Source organism: Schistocerca serialis, chromosome 9, assembly GCF_023864345.2.
Source record: "Schistocerca serialis cubense isolate TAMUIC-IGC-003099 chromosome 9, iqSchSeri2.2, whole genome shotgun sequence".
Lineage (NCBI taxonomy): Eukaryota > Metazoa > Arthropoda > Insecta > Orthoptera > Acrididae > Schistocerca > Schistocerca serialis.
Genome location: NC_064646.1, coordinates 216,084,075 through 216,106,599, shown reverse-complemented (window position 1 = coordinate 216,106,599; position 22,525 = coordinate 216,084,075).

Genomic DNA, 22,525 nt, shown 5'->3' with positions numbered 1-22,525 from the left:
TCTTTGAATTCTGTTAAGGATAAGTCGTTCCAGTAGTTTGAAGCACGCTCTGAGCAGCGCATCAGGGCGGTAACTTGAAGAGTCACCAGCTGGCTTTTTGGATTTGAGGATTGCTAGTGTATGTGGTGAGGTGCACTTCCAGTCTCGAGTATATCGTTCTAGAACCTCTTCAGCCAAGTTCTTCCATATTCCCCTGTACGTTTTTTTTAATTCACGGAATATGCCATCCAGTCCCGCTGCTTTCCTCATTTTCATTGTTTTGATAGCCCCATTTACAGCTGTTTCATTAAAGGGATCTGATAAGGTTGTGTTATCACGGAGGTAGTTACTGACTTCATTCAGTTCACCTTTTACCTTTTCTTTGGTGGTTGAGTCTACCAAGACTTTCTCAGTTCCTGATCTGATGTGTAATGCTAGTTCTGATGGCGTTATCTTCGGTTGCTGATTGCAAACATTGATTGCAGTGCCAACTTTCCTTAATAACGTCCATGCCTTTCTGCTTGAATGAGTGAAATTTAAATGTAAGTCGAGTCCATCCATTTCCGCTTTCTCACTTGCTTTAGCTGTTCTAGTATTCTTTTAGCAGTATCAGGCTTTTCGGTCTGTTGGTATTCTGCATACATGCGTTTGGCTGCACCAATGATGACTCCCATAAATCCCTTATGATTTTCTACTTTTGGGGCTATCCAACGTAAGTTGCTGTCGACCTACTGAGTATTGGTCCCAGTTTGCTTTCCTGATTTTCCATCCTGCCTTGTAACTGGAATTTATGATACATATTTCAAACCCCGTAATGGTTATTGTTGGACGGTGCTGGCTTCTCGGGAAACTTTTTAGGACTTTTTAGTATGACTCCAAGGAAGTGTGTTTTCATCAGTGAAGAGCGAAAGGTTTTCATTTCTTTGGAATCATAACTAAGATAAAACTTTTCTCCTTCTGCCCATTATAAAAGTTTTTCTCCATTATCATGTCTGTTTTTATAATCAGGTTGTGTGATGGTTGTTGAAATCGCCTAAGTACATATGCGACTGAAGTATAGAGGGTAAGACTGGAGAGGACCACTGGTCTGTACACTAAAACAACAATTAAGCCACTCAGCTCCAGAATGATTACTTTGATGCACTGATCTCTTGGCAGCTCACTCACTTAATATCAGAGAGACTATTTCTTACATATATGATAGATCCATGTACTGATGATGGCAGATACCCTTTCATTTTTTATCCTATAACCTTACCCCTTGTTACATTATCTTCATTTACATGAGATTCTTGTAGAGCTATGATATCGGTAGCATGATCAATGGCTAATTTGCTCAGGTACTCGCGTTTGTCTTTTGACAGTCATTCTACATTTACCCGTAAAATATGGATACCGCGTCCAAAATTTTTTGTCATCTTCATTTAGGCCTGAGAAGACCATTTGTTGCGGATCGTTTTCGTGTGCTGTTGTGTTGGATAGCCATGTGAAATGTTTGATATGGTATGGATGTCGGTGGTGTACACTTTTCGTCGTCCTTCCTTAGCATCCGTTGCATCTTCGAAATTGTCACACTTCTATTAAGATGAAGAATGTCTTGCATTCCGTCTGTTCTTTTATCGTATTTATGAAGCAACTACGCTTTTGAAGTTTTGGTGAAAGTTTGGAAATTTTAAGTGAATTCGTTTGGAAGTTATTTGCATGTGAACTTTCTCGTCGTACTTTAACTCCACGAAACATTGGGGCTAGCACTTCGTTCTAAGAAGACCACTGAACGACTTGTAATAAGTCGTGAATAGCTGTGGATCAGTGACTGTACGGGACGTGAAAATCATTCGTGTCGGACTGGTAAAAGTCGGTCTGTTTCCATGTGAAAACGTCGTAGTAAAAACTGTAACCGGCTTGCACTAGTAATAGTTCAGGCAGTAAATACGGACTTTATAACCATTTCTCACTTGTTTCGTAAGCAATGAAGACTAATTAAGTGAACTTTAAGCCTTTTCATGCAAGTTATGTAGAATCCAGCACGCCCGACATTTTTACGAACTTTCAGGTGCTGCATCCAAGCTTGAGTTATGCGATTTTTGCTTAGTAGGTATTTAGTCGATTTTTCTTTCATCGACTCAACCAGTACCTATTACATCATTGCAGAATGGAGAGAATAGACATAAAGAAGTTTACCGAGGTAAATGGAAAGAACTGTTAGGGATTAGCGATGAAACAACCAATCTTCGGTTATATAATTTTTTTCCACGCCAGTTTAACCAATCTGTTAAAAACCGCACAAAATAACCAGTTTTTGAAATAAACTATTTTCGGTTTTATATTCCTATTTCCTCCAGTAAATGTAGATATCAAATAACGATTGAAAGCTTTTGACTCTCTCATTTTCAAGATACATCGAATCTGAATGTTAAATTAAATCGACGAACAAAAGGAAACTTAGTCTGTACACCATTCACTGTTTTTCTTGAAAAGTGGTATGTAAGTGGTTGAATACTACGATAGATCATCAGTGTTCTCCTATTGATCCTATGTGGTATTCGGAGATCATACTATTGTCTGGGCATTACGAATAACCAACGCCGAAGGGTGAAAACTGAGATTGAAGAACTCCGTTTTCCGTGTTAATTTGTCCGTCCTCAAGGATTACAAGCAGATAAATGCTTGTTATATATGCACAGCTAGCGCACCAGCTACTTTCTTTTTTATTGTATATTATGAATGAATTGTCGTCAAGTTATTAATTTAGTACTGCTTCTTCCTCTTTTATTACGACATAGAAGTGGAACACAAATCTTTAAACTTTTAAAGCTAATGAAGCATTACGGTTCACTCTTACGTCACTTCGTAAAAATATTTCCAGACTCTGGTTAGTGCCATTCTGCAACACAACGGATGTCAAGCGATGACAGCCAGAAACTACCATGCAGACAAGGCAAGCGAGTCTTGCACTCTCCACGTACACCGTGTGACCAAAAGTATCCGGACACCCATAAAAACATACGTTTTTCATATTAGGTGCATTGTGCTGCCACCTACTGACTGGTACTCTATATCAGAGACCTCAGTATTCATTAGACATCGTCAGAAGGCGCAATGGGGAGCTCCGTAGAACTCACCGACTTCGATCGTGGTCAGGTCATTGGGAGTCACTTGTGTCATACGTCTGCACGCGACATTTCCACACTCCTAAACATCCCTAGGTCCACTGTTTCCGATGTGATAGTGAAGTGGAAACATGAAGGTACAGGTACAGCACAAAAGTGTACAGGCTTACCTCATCTGTTGACTGAGAGAGACCGCCGACAGTTGAAGAGGGTCGTAATGTGTAATAGGCAGACATCTGTCCAGACCATCACACCGGAATTCCAAACTGCATCAGGATCCACTGCAAATGGTATGATAGTTAGGCGGGAGGTGAGAAAACTTGGATTTCATGGTCGAGCGGCTGCTCATAAGCCACACACCACACTGGTAAATGCTATACGACTCCTAGATTGATGTAAGGAGCCTAACATTGGACGACTGAACAGTGGAAAAACATTGTGTGGAGTGACAAATCACGGTACACAATGTGGCGATCCGATGGTAGGGTGTCGGTATGGCGAAAGCCCGGTGAACGATATCTGCCAGCGTGTGTAGTGCCAACAGTAAAACGTGGAGGTGGTGGTGTTATGGTGTGGTCGTGTGTTTATGGAAGGTGCTTGCAACCCTTGTTGTTTTGCGTGGCACTATCACAGAACAGGCCTACATTGATGTTTTAAGTACCACCTGTTCATAATGCACGGCCAGTGGCGGAATGATTACACTACAATAACATCCCTGTAATGGACTGTCCTGCACAGAGTCCTGACGTGAATCTTATAGAACACTTTTGGGATGTTTTGGAACGCCGACTTCGTACCAGGCCTCACCGGCCGACATCGACACCTCTCCTCAGCGCAGCACTCAGCACTCCGTGAAGAATGGACTGCCATTCCCCAAGGAACCTTCCAGCACCTGATTGAACGTATGCCTGCGAGAGTGGAAGCTATCATCAAGGTTAAGGGTGGCCCAACACCATACTGAATCCAGCATTACCAATGGAGGGTACCACGAACTTGTGAGTAATTTTCAGCCAGGTGTCCGGATTCTTTTGATCACATAGCGTACTCGCGTACTTAAGCGATGACACCCGACAACAGGAACATTATTGTCTCAGCAATGATGTACCGTTTCTCATGCCATGAGTTTATTGCTCTTTTCTATCGGCGTTGTCATTAAAATAGCACTGGTCGCATTTTCGCCGCTCTCTGTAATAACCTACATAAGTTTACGACTAAAAATCATTCGTTTTTTAAAAAAAGGTTTCTTTAGAAAGGAAAACTTTTAGCAGTGCTGTTATGGCTAATTTATAGTTCGGATTTTTTACTCGGTTATTTGTAAAAGATAAAGCACACCTGTTATAACCGAAAAAGAGTAAATACTGAAAATAACCAGTTACCCAGAATTCGTTTTTAACGGGTCAGTTTGTCCCATCGGTGTTAGATGTGCGAAGAACGAACCCGCCCCGCCACAGAGTGATCTTCTTTAGAGCCTCCCTTGCGTTCTCAGTTTTCTATGCGATATATTTCTTATGTATGAATCATACATCTCCGTGTATTTAACTCTTTTCTGAAACCACTGTTAATTTAGGTATGTCGGACTGAACAAAAACATGAGAACACTGTATGATAGCTGAAACGCACTCCGGCCTCCATGTTAGCAACAGTATACGTCCGTAACGCACGCTTCTGCAATCATCGATTTCTTGCCTCAGAGGCCTATCCACACTTGTTCTGGACGCCAATTTGTGGAATAGTTGAGAAAGCCGCCTAATGGCCGGTGCTTATCGTCCGATTTATGGCCCTTAAGTAAGGTGATATAAAGCGGGCTTTGATGACCTGTCAGCTTGCGAATTACAGCGCGACACTCGGCAAAAAGTGCGTAGCAATCGCCACAGGACACTCGTGATCATTCTTCTGCGAGGCAGTAACGCAGACGTAAAAATAAGGGGACGCCTGACGTCGAAGTAATACTTTCCAAATGCAGTGCCTCTAATTGCGCTTGCGCATCTAGTAAAGAAAAAAGGCGTGAAATTTACTAAGAGAGACTGTGAGTTGATGACAGAAACATGCCCATAAAGCGGTACGACGTCAGATAAAAAAATCAAGACAAATATAAAGAAAAATATCAGCCCATTACAACGGGAAACGATTGAACAGGACGTGGAAAATACGTCTTCTAAGGTGCGTAAAGTGTGATGAAGATCATGAGTAGCTATTACTAGCGGCTTCAGCGGGAATAAGTTTCTATTAGGTCCGTTATCGAAGTTAGTGTACATGCCACAAGAAGTTTGCTTCCTCACTTCCTTAAAAAATGAGAAATTGGAGCACTGTCAACAACTCTGTGTGAAAAACACATAAATATAAAAGACATACACATTGAAGTGAAGAACAAAGCGAAGGATGAGAACAAGACGTAGAAGACCTTTATAAAGAAGGGGGATAAATTGCATCAAGTCTCAGAGCCACATAATGACAACGTAGGACCTTTTATCAAAAACAGTGACTTAGAAGGGTCTTGATTATGACACTGATTTTGAGAAAATACACTCCAGACAATTGTGCATAACTGATACAATCATACCAATAACTGATGCAGCACCTGAGCAGGAGTCATTAAGTGGAGTAGAATGCTACAAATTTTGGGGTGTATATATTGATGAAAACTTGAACTGGAAGAATCACATTATTCTGCTTTTAAAACAACGAAGTTCATCTACTTTAGCTCGTGGTGTATCCCTAGTCTTCGATAGAAATAAATAAATCTCCTGACAGATTTTGCATATTTCCACACAGTAATAACTTACGGAATAATTTTCTGGGATAACTCATCACTTAAAAAGAAAGTATTTATTGCACCAAGCAGTGAGAATAAAATGTGGTGTCCACTGCGGTTGTGATGTTTTAGGAAGTAGGCATTTTAACTGCACCATAACAATACGTATATTCGCTAATGAAATTCGTCTTAAATAATCCATCACAATTTAACAAGAATAGTAATACCCACACCTACAACATCAGAAGATAAAATGACCTCCGTTAGCCTTTATTAAAACTGTCACTGGCTCAGAAAGGAGTTCAATATGCAGCAACAAAAGTTTTTGATCATTTTCCGTATACCATAAAATGTATGACAGGTAGCAAAGCAAGATCTGAACCTAACCTAAAATCATTTCTCCTGGCCAACTGCTTCTATTCCAAGGACGAATTTCTGTTTAAAAATTAGTAGCCTATTTTTAAAAAAAGAGGAGGTTGCAGCTATAAATAGCCATTTTCAGAAAGAGAATTGATTTACAGAAAACAATAAGTAAGACACCTTGCTATCCAATAAGAATGGTACAATTCTAGACAACAAACCATTTGACTCAGTTATAATCCAACAAACCCCAGAAATACACATCACCGAATTAACTTATTAGTCTACAGGCTGAAGGTAACTGAGGCTGTTGTTCACAAGTGTAGCAGCCTCAGTTTGCGTTACGTAGTCTAACTAACGCCCTCTATATTCCAGAAACAAACTAACACTGTTTCTTTCCGATGCAGTAGTTTAAAACATTTTTATTAAATAAAACCAGCAAATGTATTTCCGTATCACCTTTAAAATAAATCAAGAAACGTCGATTGACAATGTGGAACAGACGGGTGGAAGACTTGCGCACAGGTCTGGTGAGCACATAGATTTGGGTAGGTGGTATGTAGTTGAGAGATCCAGTTCGCTGCTCATTTGGACGAGAATCGACACATCTTCCGCTCTCTGACTTTCTTTGGATCATTCATTTTCAACAAAACAAAATATATTATGTTCTTATTGTTCTGGATCTGGCTTTCTATTAAAGGAACATTTTTTCGTTACTGTAACTCGCCATAAAGTTGAACATACCTTCCTTACTTTATAGTTATTGAAAAGGTTAATGAAAATTACTTCGTTATCAATACTGATGTTACAGTACGCAATGATTGTTCAACATCAAAATTTTCCAGTGGATTTTTGTTAACAGTAAAACAACAATAAGTACCACGACTAACACGAGAACATGAGACTATTATGGGAGAAAAAAGATGTTTTTACTATAAGGTTGCCAGACCAGAACTACTCACTGCAAGATTTCTTTTATGTTATGAAGGTAAATTATCTTTTTGCCCTGTTAGTAATATATTATCAGCAGCCCGCGTCAACCTGTAAAACACATCATAAAATCTGCTGCTCTGCTCTGCAATTCCGAAAGCTGAAAGAAATAATTTTACTTTACTATTACCTGCCCGCTTCTTTGCGGTATGATAGGTTTCATTTAATGCAATTTGAATGCGCCGCGGCAGCGGCTCGTTCGTTCGTAGCGCAGCTCTACACCACGAATAATATTTAAATAACTCAAAATGTCTTAAAGGGATGGGATAAAATACCAGGCAAGCTTATTACAAATCATAATGCAAGGTTTCACTAAGTAGCTCTATTCAAAACATTTAAACAATTCAATTAATAACACACCTCTCCAAGGCTATGTCTAATGGCGTCCCTCTTACAATCTTGACAAAAGAATGCTACGTTAGCGTACAATATAACGTCACAGGCTATTCTACTCACGTAACTCCAAGAAGACGACAGAGAAATTAATGTTCGTTTTTTACTATTTATACTAGTCACCTATTCTCATCTTTGTTTGATATTTAATAAGTATCGTCTGTGGCGGTTTCAGTACTCGCCGACACAGATAGTATCTAAATAAAAAAAATCAGTACATAATTCCATACAAGAACAAAACGTTACAGAAGAGATGGAGTTACGCTGTCATCTAATGTCATCTGGCGTTCACCTGCTCACCTCAGCTGGTGCTGGTGAAGAGCAGTCGGTTTTGAGAGTTCTTCGACGGTCTCCTGCTTCAGGAGAGTTCCCATGAGGGAACTAATGTCGAAAGTTTGGCCTGACTTAAATAAGCACTAGGCATGGTAGTATATGAGAAAATAATTTATTAATGTCGGTGGATCGATTTGTCTCCAATTTTGTTGATACTGTCCAATGCTACATCGGTTTTAACATTAAACAAGTAAAACATCATTCAACTATTAGCGTTAGGGGCGAAGTATAAGAATATGTGTTGTATCAGTCTTTGTAAGCAGCGCACCACAATTGGAGCTACAACATACGTTACGTAAGAAATTTACGTCATTAGAGGGCGTTAGTACTTATTGTACCGGGTTAAAGTAGCCTTGTCATGTAGATCATTACTTTACGATGACGTTAAGAGATATTCCAAAATAACGATTTGTATAAAATTTTATATTTCTTTTAAATTAGTTGTTTATTGGATCACTTAACCACTATGAAACTAGTGACTAAGCTAGATTTTAGCTTTTGGCATGTAACTATGATTTATGTAGACAATCTTCAAAATTTTTCAGTTTTTTTATTTCGATAGTGACGTATCAATTAACGACTTTTGCTTAAGGTCTCGTGGATCGCTTCGCCACTAACTTATGGATAAATAAATTGTGAATCGGCATTCCTTGATGTATTTTAAATTTGATATGCAAATATACTTGCTGATTTTATTCAATAAATAAAGGGTTTATCTGCTATATCGGAAAGAAACAGGGTTAGTTAGTTTTGGAAACATAGAGGTCATTACTTACACTACATGACGCAGACTGAGGCTACTGTACTTGTTGTAAACAACAACCTCAGTTTCCTTCTGTCTACCAGTAAAGGCATTGGTGACTTGCACGCATGGTAGTTAGTTGGATTATAACTCACTCAAATGGTATGTGGACTAAAACTGGATCGTTTCGTTTATACACAGAAGGGTGAAAGAAACTGGTACACTTGCCTAATATCGTGTAAAATCCCCGCCAGCACGCGGCATGGACTCGACTATCGTCTGAAGTAGTGTTGGAGGGAATTGACACAAAGAATACTGCAGGGCTGTCCATAAATCCGTAAGAGTACGAGGTGGTGCTGAATAACACGCTGCAAGGCATCCCAGATATGCTCAATAGTGTTCATATCTCAGGAGTTTGGTGGCTATCAAAAGTGTTTATACTCAGAAGAGTGTTCCTGGAGCCACTCTGTAGCAATTCTGGACGCGTAGGGAGTCACATTGTCCTCCTGGAATTGCTCAAGTCCGTCGGGATGCACAACGGACATGAATGGAAGCAGGTGATCAGACAGGATGCTTAGTCGTATTTAGACTTATCAGGGGTTCCATATCACCTCCAACTGCATACGCCCCGCACCATTACAGAGCCTCCACCATCTTGAACAGTCCCCTGTTCACATGCATGGTTCATGGATTCATAAGGTTGTCTTCATAACCGTACACGTCCAACCCCTCGATACAATTTGAAATGTCCGACCAGGCAACATGCTATCAGTCATCACAGTCCAATGTCGGTGTTGACGGACCCAGGAGACGTGTAAAACTTTGTGTCGTGCAGTCATCAAGGACACATGAGTGGGCCTTCGGCTCCGAAAGCCCATATCGTTGATATTTCGTTGAATGGGTTTGTTGATGGCCGAACACTGAAATCTGTAGTTATTTGCGGAAGGGTTGCACTTCTGTCACGTTGATCGACGCTGTTCAGTCGTGGTTGGCCCCCTCTTGCAGGATTTTTTCCGGCCGCAGCGATGTAAGACATCTGACCTTTTACGGGATTCCTGATATTCACGATGCACTCGTGAAATGGTCGTATGGGAAAATCCCCAATTCATCGGTACCTCGGAGATGCTGTGTCCCATCGCTCGTACGCCGATTATAAAAATGGTTCAAATGGCTCTGAGCACTATGGGACTTAACATCTGAGGTCATCAGTTCCCTAGAACTTAGAACTACTTAAACCTAACTAACCTAAGGACACCACACACATCCATGCCCGAGGCAGGATTCGAACCTGCGACCGTAGCAATCACTCGGTCCCGGACTGAAGCTCCCAGAACCGCTTGGCCACCACGGCCGGGCCGATTATAACACTACGTTCAAATTCACTTAAATATTGATACCTGCCAGTGCAGCAGCAGTAACCGATGTAACAACTGAGTCAGACAATTGTCTTATAAAGGTGTTGCCGACCGCAGCGCCATATTCTGCCTGTTTACATATCTCTGTATTTGAATACGCATGCCTATACCAGTTTCTTTGGCGCTTCAGTGTACAACGTTGTCTTCCACTTACTGTTTTATGTAAATCAGTTTTTATTCATCAATTCTTTTGTTCTTAGCACTTACGAAGGCTGCTGGTAAAATGTGCCGGCGGCTCTCGCTATCGCTATAAACCGAAGGTAATGGATCAGTGTGACCTCATCAGACGTGCGGGATGCCTTGTAGCTGTATGAGCGAACTGTACGTCAAATCAGTGTGTTTGAACGAAGGCGCACTATTGGCATTAGAGAATGGGATTCATCCATCCGGGAAACTGCTGCCCGTATACGACCAAGTGTATCTTCAGTGTAACGGATGTGTGCAGAATGGTTCACGGCAGACAGTAGAACACGACGAGATGGATCAGGTGGCACCACGCAGACCCCGCCCTCCCCCCCTCCCCCCTCCCCCCCCCCCCCCCACACACACACACACCGAGAAGAGTAACACCTGATTCCAACGCCATTGCAGGACAGACTTGCGTCCTCCTCGGCTCTGGCGCAACGGTGTAAGAGTGGAATACATTTTCCACGATCATGGTGACAATCCGTTTCCGTTTATTATTCGTTCACTTCTCCGCCTACTTCTGAACGTGCAGGAACATTGTAGACGTCAATGGTGAATGGAACGACGTCACTGTGGACAGGAATGGCGATCATGTAGTGTTTTCGGACGAATCCAGGTTCTGCTTGTTTGAAAATGATGGCAGCATTTTGATTCACCGCAGTCAGGCGGAGCAGCATCTCAGCTACTGCATTCGCACAAGACATATAGCGCCATCTCAAGGTCTTATGGTGTGAAGTGCTACTGGGTACGACCAAAACCACAGATGGTGTGTGTCCAGGGCACTGTGATCAGTGTAACCTATGTGAACGATTTCCTGCGACGCGTAGCCATACCCTTTCTGAACAACACCCAGACCCCATTTTTCAGCAAGTCAATGCACGACCACATGTTGCTGCACGAATACGTTCCTTGTTGGTGTCACAGGATGCCTCCGGCCGGAGGTTCGAGTCCTCCCTTGGACATGGATGTGTGTGTTGTTCATAGCGTAAGTTAGTTTAAGCAGTGTGTTCGTCTAGGGTATGATGACCTCACCAGTTTGGTGCCTTAATTGGCAACACACATGTTGTCACAGGATGTCAGCCTTTTGCCCTGGCCCAACAGAAAATGTGTGGAATATGGTTAAACGAAGGTTGCAGCGCTATGATACAATACCACCACCACAGATGAACTCTGGAACCAGGTGAATGCAGTGTGGATGGCTATACCACAGGACGCTATTCGCACCTTATACACGTCGATGCTATCTCTCATGGAACAAGTTGTCAGGGCCCATGGCAGACCCTGTGTCTACTAGGAAACCGGACACATGCTGAAGCGAGGTGACTTAAATGCTAACTACATGTCAGGTGAATATGAATGTCCTACCTCTGCTCGTTCAAAGTATTCTGTTTTTTTTTTTTATTTATTTATTTTTTATCGTGATTGTAGTTTTAAGTTAAGTGGCATGAGAAGGACTACAGCAGGACTAATAATAATGTGGCGCGTTCATTAATGTTAACACTAATCACGTATACCTGCAAACTGATTACCTTAAAGCATTCACTGAAATGATGATTGTACCATGTAACTGACTAAGTGTGAAAGTATACGTCTTCCCATCGCATCCCAAACATGCTCTATGTCTGAGAATTGAGGTCAACGGAGAGGCCGGTAAAAGATCGATGCATTCCTCAAGGCGTTTATGGTGTAAACTGCAGTATGGGTTCTTGCGTTATCCTGCTGGAATACGCCTTTGGATTCCCTGGTCAGGAAAGGTATGACATCAGGGTTTACCGTTCTTATCACATACTGGCGACTATTCTATCCCCACAAGTCACCAAATCAGTTCTGTTGAAACATACAGGTGCCTCTCACACCATGATTCCGGAAGTTGGAGAGAAGTGAGTTTCGAGAACCGCTGCTTCCTATGACCTTTGCCCGGTTCATTTACGTAGACTTGGCGTCTGGTAAAGTTCCTTAATGTATTATGTGCTCCCACCTCTTGCCAAATGACGGTACGTCCAGTACTGTCGAGCGTGATCGTTTTGATGGTGCAGGTGTTGCGGTGTGGGGAGGCACAATGTTGCTGGCTCTACCGACCTTCAAATTTTTGAACACTGTACGCTCACTGTTCAACGTTGTTGTGATACTTTACTCCTCCCCAGTGTGCGTCTTTTCAGGAACGCATTCGGCCCTGACTTCATTTTTTTTTGTTGAGGGTAGTGCACAACCTAATCGAATTGTGCAGTTTGAAGAGCTCTCGGAATGAGAGGATACTGAGCGAATGGACTGGCCTGACCATTCCCGATTTACATCCCATCGAGCACCTTTTCAACCTCGCTGGCGCAGGAACAGGGCGCCCTACCACAAGATATCCTTATCAACCTTGTAGGCAGCATGGGAGCACATTGCAGATTATGTATTGTCATCCGTGGTGATAACATACCCTGTTAATCTTTTATAATGACCAGGGAGCCATATTAAATCGCAGCGACTTCAGGGTAATTATTATCAATACATATTATAGAAATACATATACGTGTATATGTAGCAATTACGTTGCACATCTCCTTTTAAACCACTTGATCGATTTCAACCAAAATAAGTACTCACTTTCGTTGTGGAAAGAATGTGTTCAAATGTGTGTGAAATCTTATGGGACTTAACTGCTAAGGTCATCAGTCCCTAAGCTGACACACTGATAATGATGATGTGGTCTTCAGTCCTGAGACTGGTTTGATGCAGCTCTCCATGCTACTCTATCCTGTGCAAGCTTCTTCATTTCCCAGTACCTACTGCAACCTACATCCTTCTGAATCTGCTTAGTGTATTCATCTCTTGGTCTCCCTCTACGATTTTTGCCCTCCACACTGCCCTCCAATATTAAATTGGTGATCCCTTGATGCCTCAGAACACGTCCTACCAACCGATTCCTTCTTCTAGTCAAGTTGTGCCACAAATTTCTCTTCTCCCCAATCCTATTCAATACTTCCTCATTATTTATGTGATCTACCCATCTAATCTTCAGCATTCTTCCGTATCACCACATTTCGAAAGCTTCTATTCACTTCCTGTCCAAACTATTTATCGTCCATGTTTCACTTCCATACATGGCTACACTCCATACAAATACTTTCAGAAACGACTTTCTGACACTTAAATCTATACTCGATGTTAACAAATTTCTCTTCTTCAGAAATGCTTTCTTTGCCATTGCCAGTCTACATTTTATATCCTCCCTACTTCGACCATCATCAGTTATTTTGCTCCCCAAATAGCAAAACTCCTTTACTACTTTAAGTGTCTCATTTCCTAACCTAATTCCTTCAGCATCACCCGACTTAATTTGACTACATTCCATTATCCTTTTTTTGCTTTTGTTGATGTTCATCTTATATCCTCCTTTCAAGACACTATCCATTCCGTTCAACTGCTCTTCCAAGTCCTTTGCTGTCTCTGACAGAATTACAATGTCATCGGCGAAAATCAAAGTTTTTGGTTCTTCTCCATGGATTTTAATACCTACTCCGAACTTTTCTTTTGTTTCCTTCACTGCTTGCTCAATATATAGATTGAATAACATCGGGGAGAGGTTACAACCCTGTCTCACTCTCTTCCCAACCACTGCTTCCCTTTGATGTCCCTCAATTCTTATAACTGCCATCTGGTTTCTGTATAAATTGTAAATAGCTTTTCGCTCTCTGTATTTTACCCCTACCGCCTTCAGAATTTGAAAGAGAGTATTCCAGTCAACATTGTCAAAAGCTTTCTCTAAGTCTACAAATGCTAGAAACGCAGGTTTGCCTTTCCTACATCTATCTTTTAAGATAAGTCGTAGGGCCAGTACTGCCTCACGTGTTCCGTTATTTCTACGGAATCCAAACTGATCTTCCCCGAGGTTGGAATTATTATATTCTTCTTGAAGTCTGAGGGTATTTCGCCTGTCTGATACATCTTGCTCACCAGATGGTAGAGTTTTGTCAGTACTGGCTCTCCCAAGGCTTTCAGTAGTTCTAATGGAATGTTGTCTACTCCCGGGGCCTTGTTTCGACTCAGGTCTTTCAGTGCTCTCTCAAACTCTTCACGCGGTATCGTATCTCCCATTTCATCTTCATCTACATCCTCTTCCATTTCCATAATATTGTCCTGAAGTACATCGCCCTTGTATAGACCCTCTACATATTCCTTCCACCTTTCTGCTTTCCCTTCTTTGCTTAGAACTGGCTTTCCATCTGAGCTCTTGATATTCATACAAGTTGTTCTCTTTTCTCCAAACGTCTCTTTAATTTTCCTGTAGGCAGTATCTATCTTACCCCTAGTGAGATAAGCCTCTATATCCTTACATTTGTCCTCTAGCCACCCCTGCTTAGCCATTTTGCACTTCCTGTCGATCTCATTTTTGAGACTTTGTATTCATTTTTGCCTGCATTTTTATATTTTCTCCTTTCATCAATTAAATTCAATATTTCTTCTGTTACCCAAGGATTTCTAATAGCCCTCGTCTTTTTACCTACTTGATCATCTGCTGCCATCACTACTTCATCCCTCAAAGCTACCCATTCTTCTTCTGCTGTATTTCTTTCCCCCATTCTTGTCAATTGTTCCCTTATGCTCTCCCTGAAACCCTGTACAACCTCTGGTTTAGTCACTTTATCCAGGTCCCGTCTCCTTAAATTCCCACCTTTTTGTAATTTCTTCAGTTTTAATCTACAGTTCATAACCAATAGATTGTGGTCAGAGTCCACATCTGCCCCTGGAAATGTCTTACAATTTAAAACTTGGTTCCTAAATCTCTGTCTTACCATTATATAATGTATCTGATACCTTCTAGTATCTCCAGGATTCTTCCATGTATACAACCTTCTTTTATGATTCTTGAACCAAGTGTTAGCTAGTATTAAGTTGTGCTCTGTGCAAAATTCTACCAGGCGGCATCCTCTTTCATTTCTTACCCCCAATCCATATTCACCTACTATGTTTCCTTCTCTCCCTTTTCCTACTGACGAATTCCAGTCACCCATGACTACTAAATTTTCATCTCCCTTCACTATCTGAATAATTTCTTTTATTTCTTCAATTTCTTCGTCATCTGCAGAGCTTGTTAGCATGTAAACTTGTACTACTGTGGTAGGCGTGGGCTTCCTACCTATCTTGGAACAATAATGCGATCACTATGCTGTTTGTAGTAGCTTACCCGCATTCCTATTTTCCTATTCATTATTAAACCCACTCTTGCATTACCCCTATTTGATTTTGTGTTTATAACCCTGTAATCACCTGACCAGAAGTCTTGTTCCTCCTACCACCGAACTTCACTAATTCCCACTATATCTAACTTTAACCTATCCATTTCCCTTTTTAAATTTTCTAACCTACCTGCCCGATTAAGGGATCTGACATTCCACGGTCCGATCCGTAGAGCGCCAGTTTTCTTTCTCCTGATAATGACATTCTCTTGAGTAGTCCCCGCCCGGAGATCCGAATGGGGGACTATTTTACCTCCGGAATATTTTACCCACGAGGACGTCATCATCATTTAACCATACAGTAAAGCTGCATGCCCTCGGGAAAAATTACGGCTGTAGTTTCCTCTTGCTTTCAGCCGTTCGCAGTACCAGCACAGCAAGGCCGTTTTGGTTAGTGTTACAGGGCCAGATAAGTCAATCATCCAGACTGTTGCCCCTGCAACTACTGAAAAGGCTGCTGCCCCTCTTCAGGAACCACACGTTTGTCTGGCCTCTCAACAGATACCCCTCCGTTGTGGTTGCACCTACGGTACGGCTATCTGTATCGCTAAGGCACGCAAGCGTCCCCACCAACGGCAAGGTCCATGGTTCATGGGGGGGGGGGGGTGAAACACTACTTAACCTAAATTATCCTAAGGACAAACACACACACCCATGCCCGGGGGAGGACTCGAACCTCCGTCGGCACCAGCCACACAGTCCATGACTGCAGCTCCTGAGACCGCTCGGCAAATTCCGCGCGGCTGAGATCAACAACCTACTACCTATGAAAGGGGTGGGGTTGGTAGCAAAGGCATTGTCGCCAACGACGTGCGAATACCCATACCTGATTCATTCCCTCTATGGGAATGAGAGCACCTAGTGACTTGCAACAAACTTAACAGATAATTTTAAACCTTTATGAAACTTTTTCTTACTGACAGCCTCACAAAAAATTGAAGGAAAAAAGTTTATCGCTTAATACATTTTCGCTATTCATGCAGTAAAACAGCAGCGTGAAGTTCTGATCTGTTACTTCTTTAATGCTAATGGTATTCGCGACACATTTTGCTGACGGTATCCACATATATCAGAAAATTCTCTAGAAAAATTATATGATTATACGACACAGAGTTCAGGAGATATGACTTTAAACTGCGGCATCGTTATGACATTTCAATTTTTTACTTCTTTACTACGAACTCTATTCACAACACATTTCACAGATAATATTTACAAATGCCAGTGAATGTGCCTAGAAAAATGTATCATTGTACGACACAAAGTCCAAGAGACGTAACGTCCTAAATACTGAGATGCGTGAAAAACTGTCACCTCATGCATGGCGTTTTAATTTATTACTTCGTACTAGTAACTCTATTCACAGCATATTTCGCATATAATAGACACATACAATACTGTATGTACCTGCAAAATTATATTGTTCTACGAGTCGCAGTTCAGAAGTTATGACGTCATGAACATTGAGCTGTGTGAAAATGAAACTGCAGGGCGAAATTCGCAAGAGATACAAGTGAAATATGTAAAATATATGTAAAATAAATTTGACATGCACATATGCGTGCAAAGCCACGGATAGAAAGCTCGTCCTACACTTATTGAACGATTTCAGTCAAATATGGTACACATATTAGTTACGATCTGGAAAGAAATACTGTGGGGATGAGTTGGTGTTATAACGTGGATAGAGAAGGCTGGAGGAAGAGGGACAGCGGAGGGGAAGGAGGCGATAGATACTGGAGGAAGGGATGCTCAGAGAGAGGGAGAGGGGAAAAATTGATGCGGCAGGAGGAGATGATGGAGGGGGAGGAAGAGAGAGGGAGGAAGAGAGAGGGAGGAGAAGGAATTGGGCGGAGAAAGGAGAGAGAAGGAGATAAATAGAGAAAGGAAAGAGGAGGAGATGGACTGAGAGAAGGAGACGAGGAGGGAGTAGGAGATGAACTTCAAGAGACAGGAGGAGTATATGAACAGAGGAGAGGGAGAGGGGAAGAGAAGGAGGAGATGCACAGAGAGGGGGGGGAGGAGGAGACGGACTTGCAGAAGACTGCAATAAACGTATACCAAGGCAAAGCCGAGTATTCAGTTAATCTTTGAATAAAAGTGTTATTTCTGTTGGTCTCCTTGTGTATTTCTTTCATTTACCTTCCGTTACATGTTGTAGAAGGTCTTTTAATGTATGGTCCGAGTTTCATTGAGCTATGTTACTTGGTGGAGATACATCATGAGAAATTTACTTTCGTACTTAAGTTTTGCACAGCAATGTACAACATGAATAGCGAAGTTTCCTACACACTTTCCCGCTACACACCTGAACTTCCGTCTACTCGCCATTGAAGGTAACGTAATGTGTCCTCACTAGCAACAAATCCTCAAAGTAGTTTCAAAATACCTTAAATATCTCATATGATAGTAGTTAGACGCAAAGCCTGTTAGGAATTCCGTCGGAGCCTGGAGCTTTGTTCAGATTTTAGCTGCCTGTCAGCGTCACTGACACTACCGTATCACCCACCTTTTCAGTGGTTCGAGAATTAGACTGGAGCAGTATTCTTGGGATTTGAAATCTCCTTTAATATCTCATATGATATTAGTCTGATGCAAATTCTGTTAGGGATTTTGTCGCGGCCTGAAGGTTTGTCCGAATTTTAGCTATCTTTCAGCCCCCCCGACGTTAACGTATCACTCATCTTTTGAATGGTGAAGAATTAAACCGGAGCTGTATTGAGGTTTTCTTTTGCAAAGGAAACGTAGTTCTTCAGTTATGCTTTTGCTTTCATAACATCAGTTTTAGTTCCTACGTCACCTATGAGCTGAACAGCTACAAGTACACCTATTGTCCGCAAGCCACTTTGTGGTGTGGAGCTTGCGCCCCTCCCCCCCCCCCCCCCCAAATCCTTCCTGCTGCAGCACACGCGAACGGGGGAAGAACCTCTTTTTGTGAGACTGCGTGTCAACTCGAACCCGTTTTTATCTTCATGGTCTTTTCGCGAGGATTTCGTAGGAGGCTGACATACTTTCGTTGACTTTTCTAAATAAACCGAGCAAGTCGGCGCACTGGACCCACATTCGGGAGGATGACAGTTCAGATTTAGGCTTTCCGTGATTTCTCTCTCTCGTTCCAGGCTACTTACTTAGTTTCATCTTCATGGATAATTTTGTACTATAAAACGTAATGATGAGGAACGAGTCATTATACATTCACATAGCTTATTAATTTGTAGATATGGTTACATGCTAAACATTTGTAAGATTTTTTTAAAGATATATAGATGTGAGTTAATAGTTTCTACCCACCACCTTTTACACATTCCAATAATAGAAATGCTCTCACGAAATAGAAGAAGTTGTCAAGGAGAAACTTTCTCAATTTGTTTTCAGATTTGACTTTGCTGTCTGTCAGACATTTTATATCACTGGGTAAGTGATCAAAAATTTTTGTTGCAGCATTGTGCACTCATTTTTTTCTGCTAAAGACATCTTTGATGTGGAGTAAAAAATATCATTTTTTCTTCTGGTATTGTAATTTGTACATCACACTTCGTTTCAAACTGTAGTGGATTATTTACAACAAACTTCGTGAGGGAATAAATATATAGTGAAGCAGTAGTCACAATGCCCGATTTCTTAAACAGATGTCTACAAGATCACCTTTTTGAGCTACTTAGACTTTCCTTCTTAATCATGTGGTACTCCAGAAAATTACTTCACTTGACATTATTAAATGAAAACATGAAAAATATGTCAACTTACCGATTTTTATCTTCCGAAGATCTGCAATGACTCTAAGTGAAAATATGCCTGAACTCAGTTGTCTTTGGAATTCCAAAATGTGCCTTTTCCAGTTTAAATTCCCATCGACATTGACACCCTAGAATTTTGAATTTTCCACTCTTTTTCTTATCTCCTCTCCATGTATTACACTTATCGTTGGTGTAGTATCCCTAGACGAGCATAACTAAATACGGTGTGTGTTTTTAAAACCGAGGGTGAGATCATTTCCAACAAACCAGTCAATGATACTTTTCACAACTTTTTTACTATTTCCTCTGTTTCTGTTGGTATACTTGGATTGATCTGCAAAAATAACTAATTCTGCTTGTTTTATGCTGATCTGATGGGAATTGCATTTCCCTGGAAATTTATGAGTCTCAACTTTATCTTCGATAAGGATGGAAGCTGAAGAAATGAATTCAAACTTGTCCTACAGCCAGGACATGAACCTAATTCTCTCGTTTACTAGACGAATGTGTTAACAAATACATCCCTGTGGCATTGTGGTTACCATAGCTGCCTTCCCTAACACGAACTTCGATTCACACTATCAACCCATTTTCCTCTTCTTAAATCTTAAATATTGCCGAAACTCTTTGATATTCAAATATCACCCCTGTTTTTTACGTAATGGGGAAATCCTGCGTGTACTCAGTTTTCGTGCTGATTGAAATTTCAATAGAGGCTGCCCTATATTGTGACAAAAGTCGTGGGATATCAATATACAAATACAAAAATGGCGGTAGTATCGCGTACACAAGGTATAAAAGACCAGTGCACTGGCACTGTCATTTGGAAAGGTGTCCGACGTGATTACGACCTCTCGAAGGGAATTAACAGACTTTTAACGTGGAATGATAGTTGGAGCCAGATGCATAGGACATCCCATTTCGGAAATTATTAGGGAATTTAATATTCTGAGATCCAAAGTGTCAGGAGCGTGCCGAGAATACCAAGTTTCATCCATTACCAATCACCACGGACAACGCAGTGGCCGACGGCCTTCACTTACCGACCGAGTATAGCCGCTTTCGGATAGAGTTGTCAGTGCTAACAGACACGCAACACTGGGCGAAATAACAGCAGAAATCCATGTGGGGACTACGACGAAGGTTTTAAGTTAGGACAGTGCGACAGAACTTGGCGTTAATGGGAAATGGAAGCGGACGAACAATGTGAGTGCCTTTTATAACAGTAAGTCATCGCCTCCAGCGCCTCTCCTGGGCTCGTAACCATGTCGGTTGGACCACAGCCGAGTGGCAAACCGTGGTCCGGTCGGATAAGTGTCCATTGCAGTTCGTAAGAGCTTTTGAGGGAGGGGACTGCCAAGGGGGAGGAGCCTATGAGAAAAATATTTGTTAACCAACGGAAGGATAACGTTCTACGCTTCGGGGCGTGGAATATCAGAAGATGGAACATGGTAGGGAAGCTAGAAAATTCGAAAAGGGAAATGCAGAGGCTCAATATAGATTGAGTAGGGGTCAGTGAAGTGAAATGGAAAGAAGACAAGTGTTTCTGGTCAGAGGCGAATAGGGTAATAGCAGCAACTGCAGAAAACGGTATAATGGGAGTAGTATTCTTTGTGAATAGGAAGGTAGGGTAGAGAGTGTGTTACTGTGAACAGTTCAGTGATAGGGTAGTTCTTATCAGAGTAGACAACATACCAACGTCGACAACGATGGTTCAAGTATATCTGCCGACGTCACAAGCTGAAGTTGAAGATGTAGAGAAAGTATACGAGCATCTTGGAAGGGAAATACAGTACCTGAAGGGAAATGAAAATCTAATAGCCATGGAGAACTGGAATGCAGTTGTAGGGGAAGGAGTAGAAGAAAATGCTACAAGTGAATATGGACTTGGGACAAGGAATGAGAGAGGAGAAAGACTAATAGAGTTCTATAATAAATCTCAGCTAGTAATAGCGAATACTCTGTTCAAGAATCACAAGAGGAGGAGGTATACGTGCAAAAGCCAAGGTGATGCGGGGAGTTTTCGGTCAGATTAAATCATGATCAGACAGAGGTTCGGAAATCAGATACTGGATTGTAATGCTTACTCAGGAGCAGATATAGAATCAGATCACAATGTAGCAGTGATGAATAATAGACTGAAGTTAAAGAGATTGATCAGGAAAAATCATACGCAAAGAAATGGCTTACAGAAGTACCAAGGAATGACGAGATCCACTTGAAGTTCTCTAAGGCCGTAGATACGGAGGTAAGCAATAGCTCAGTGGCAGTACAGTTGAAGAGGAATGGACATATCTAAAAACGGCAATCACAGTAGTTGGAAAGAAAACTATAGGTACAAAGAAGGTAACTGGGAAGAGACCGTGGGTAACATAAGAAATACTTCAGTTGATCGATGAAAGAAGTAAGTACAAAAATGGTAAGAGAAATACAGGAATACAAGTCACTGAGGAAAGAAATAAACAGGAAATGTAGGAAAGCTAAGACGAAATGGCTGCATGAAACGTGTGAAGAAATCGAAAAAGAATTGATTGTCGGAAGGACTGACTCAGCATACGGGAAAGTCAAAACAACTTTAGGTGAAATTAAATGCAAGGATGGTAAGATTAAGAATGGAACGGGAATTCCACTCTTAAGTGCAGAGGAGAGAGCGGATAGGTGGAAAGAGTACATTGAATGTCTCTATGAGGGGGAAGATTTTTCTGATGTGATAGAAGAAGAAACAGGAGTCGATTTAGAGAAGATAGGGGATCCAGCATTAGAATCAGAATTTAAGAGAGCTTTCGAGGACTTAAGAATAAATAAGGCAGAAGGGATGGATAATATTCCATCTGAATTTCTAAAATCAATGGGGAAGTGGCAACAAAACGACTTTTCACGTTGGTGTGTATAATGTATGAGTCTGGCGAAATACCACCAGACTTCTTGAAAAATACCATCCACACAATTCCGAAGACTGCAAGAGCTGACAAATGGGAGAATTATCTCACAATCAGCTTAACAGCTCATGTTTCAAAGCTGCTGACAAGGATAATATACAGAGGATTGAAAAAGAAAATTGAGGATGTGCTAGATGACGATCAGTTTGACTTTAGAAAACGCAAAGGCACCAGAGAGGCTACTCTGACGTTGCGGCTGATAATGGAAGGAAGACTAAAGAAAAATCAAGACACATTCATAGGATTTGTCGACCTGGAAAAAGCGTTCGGGAATGTAAAATGGTGCAATATGTTCGAAATTCTGAGAAAAAAGGAGTAAGCTATAGGGAGAGCTGTGTAATATACAATAGGTACAAGAGCCAAG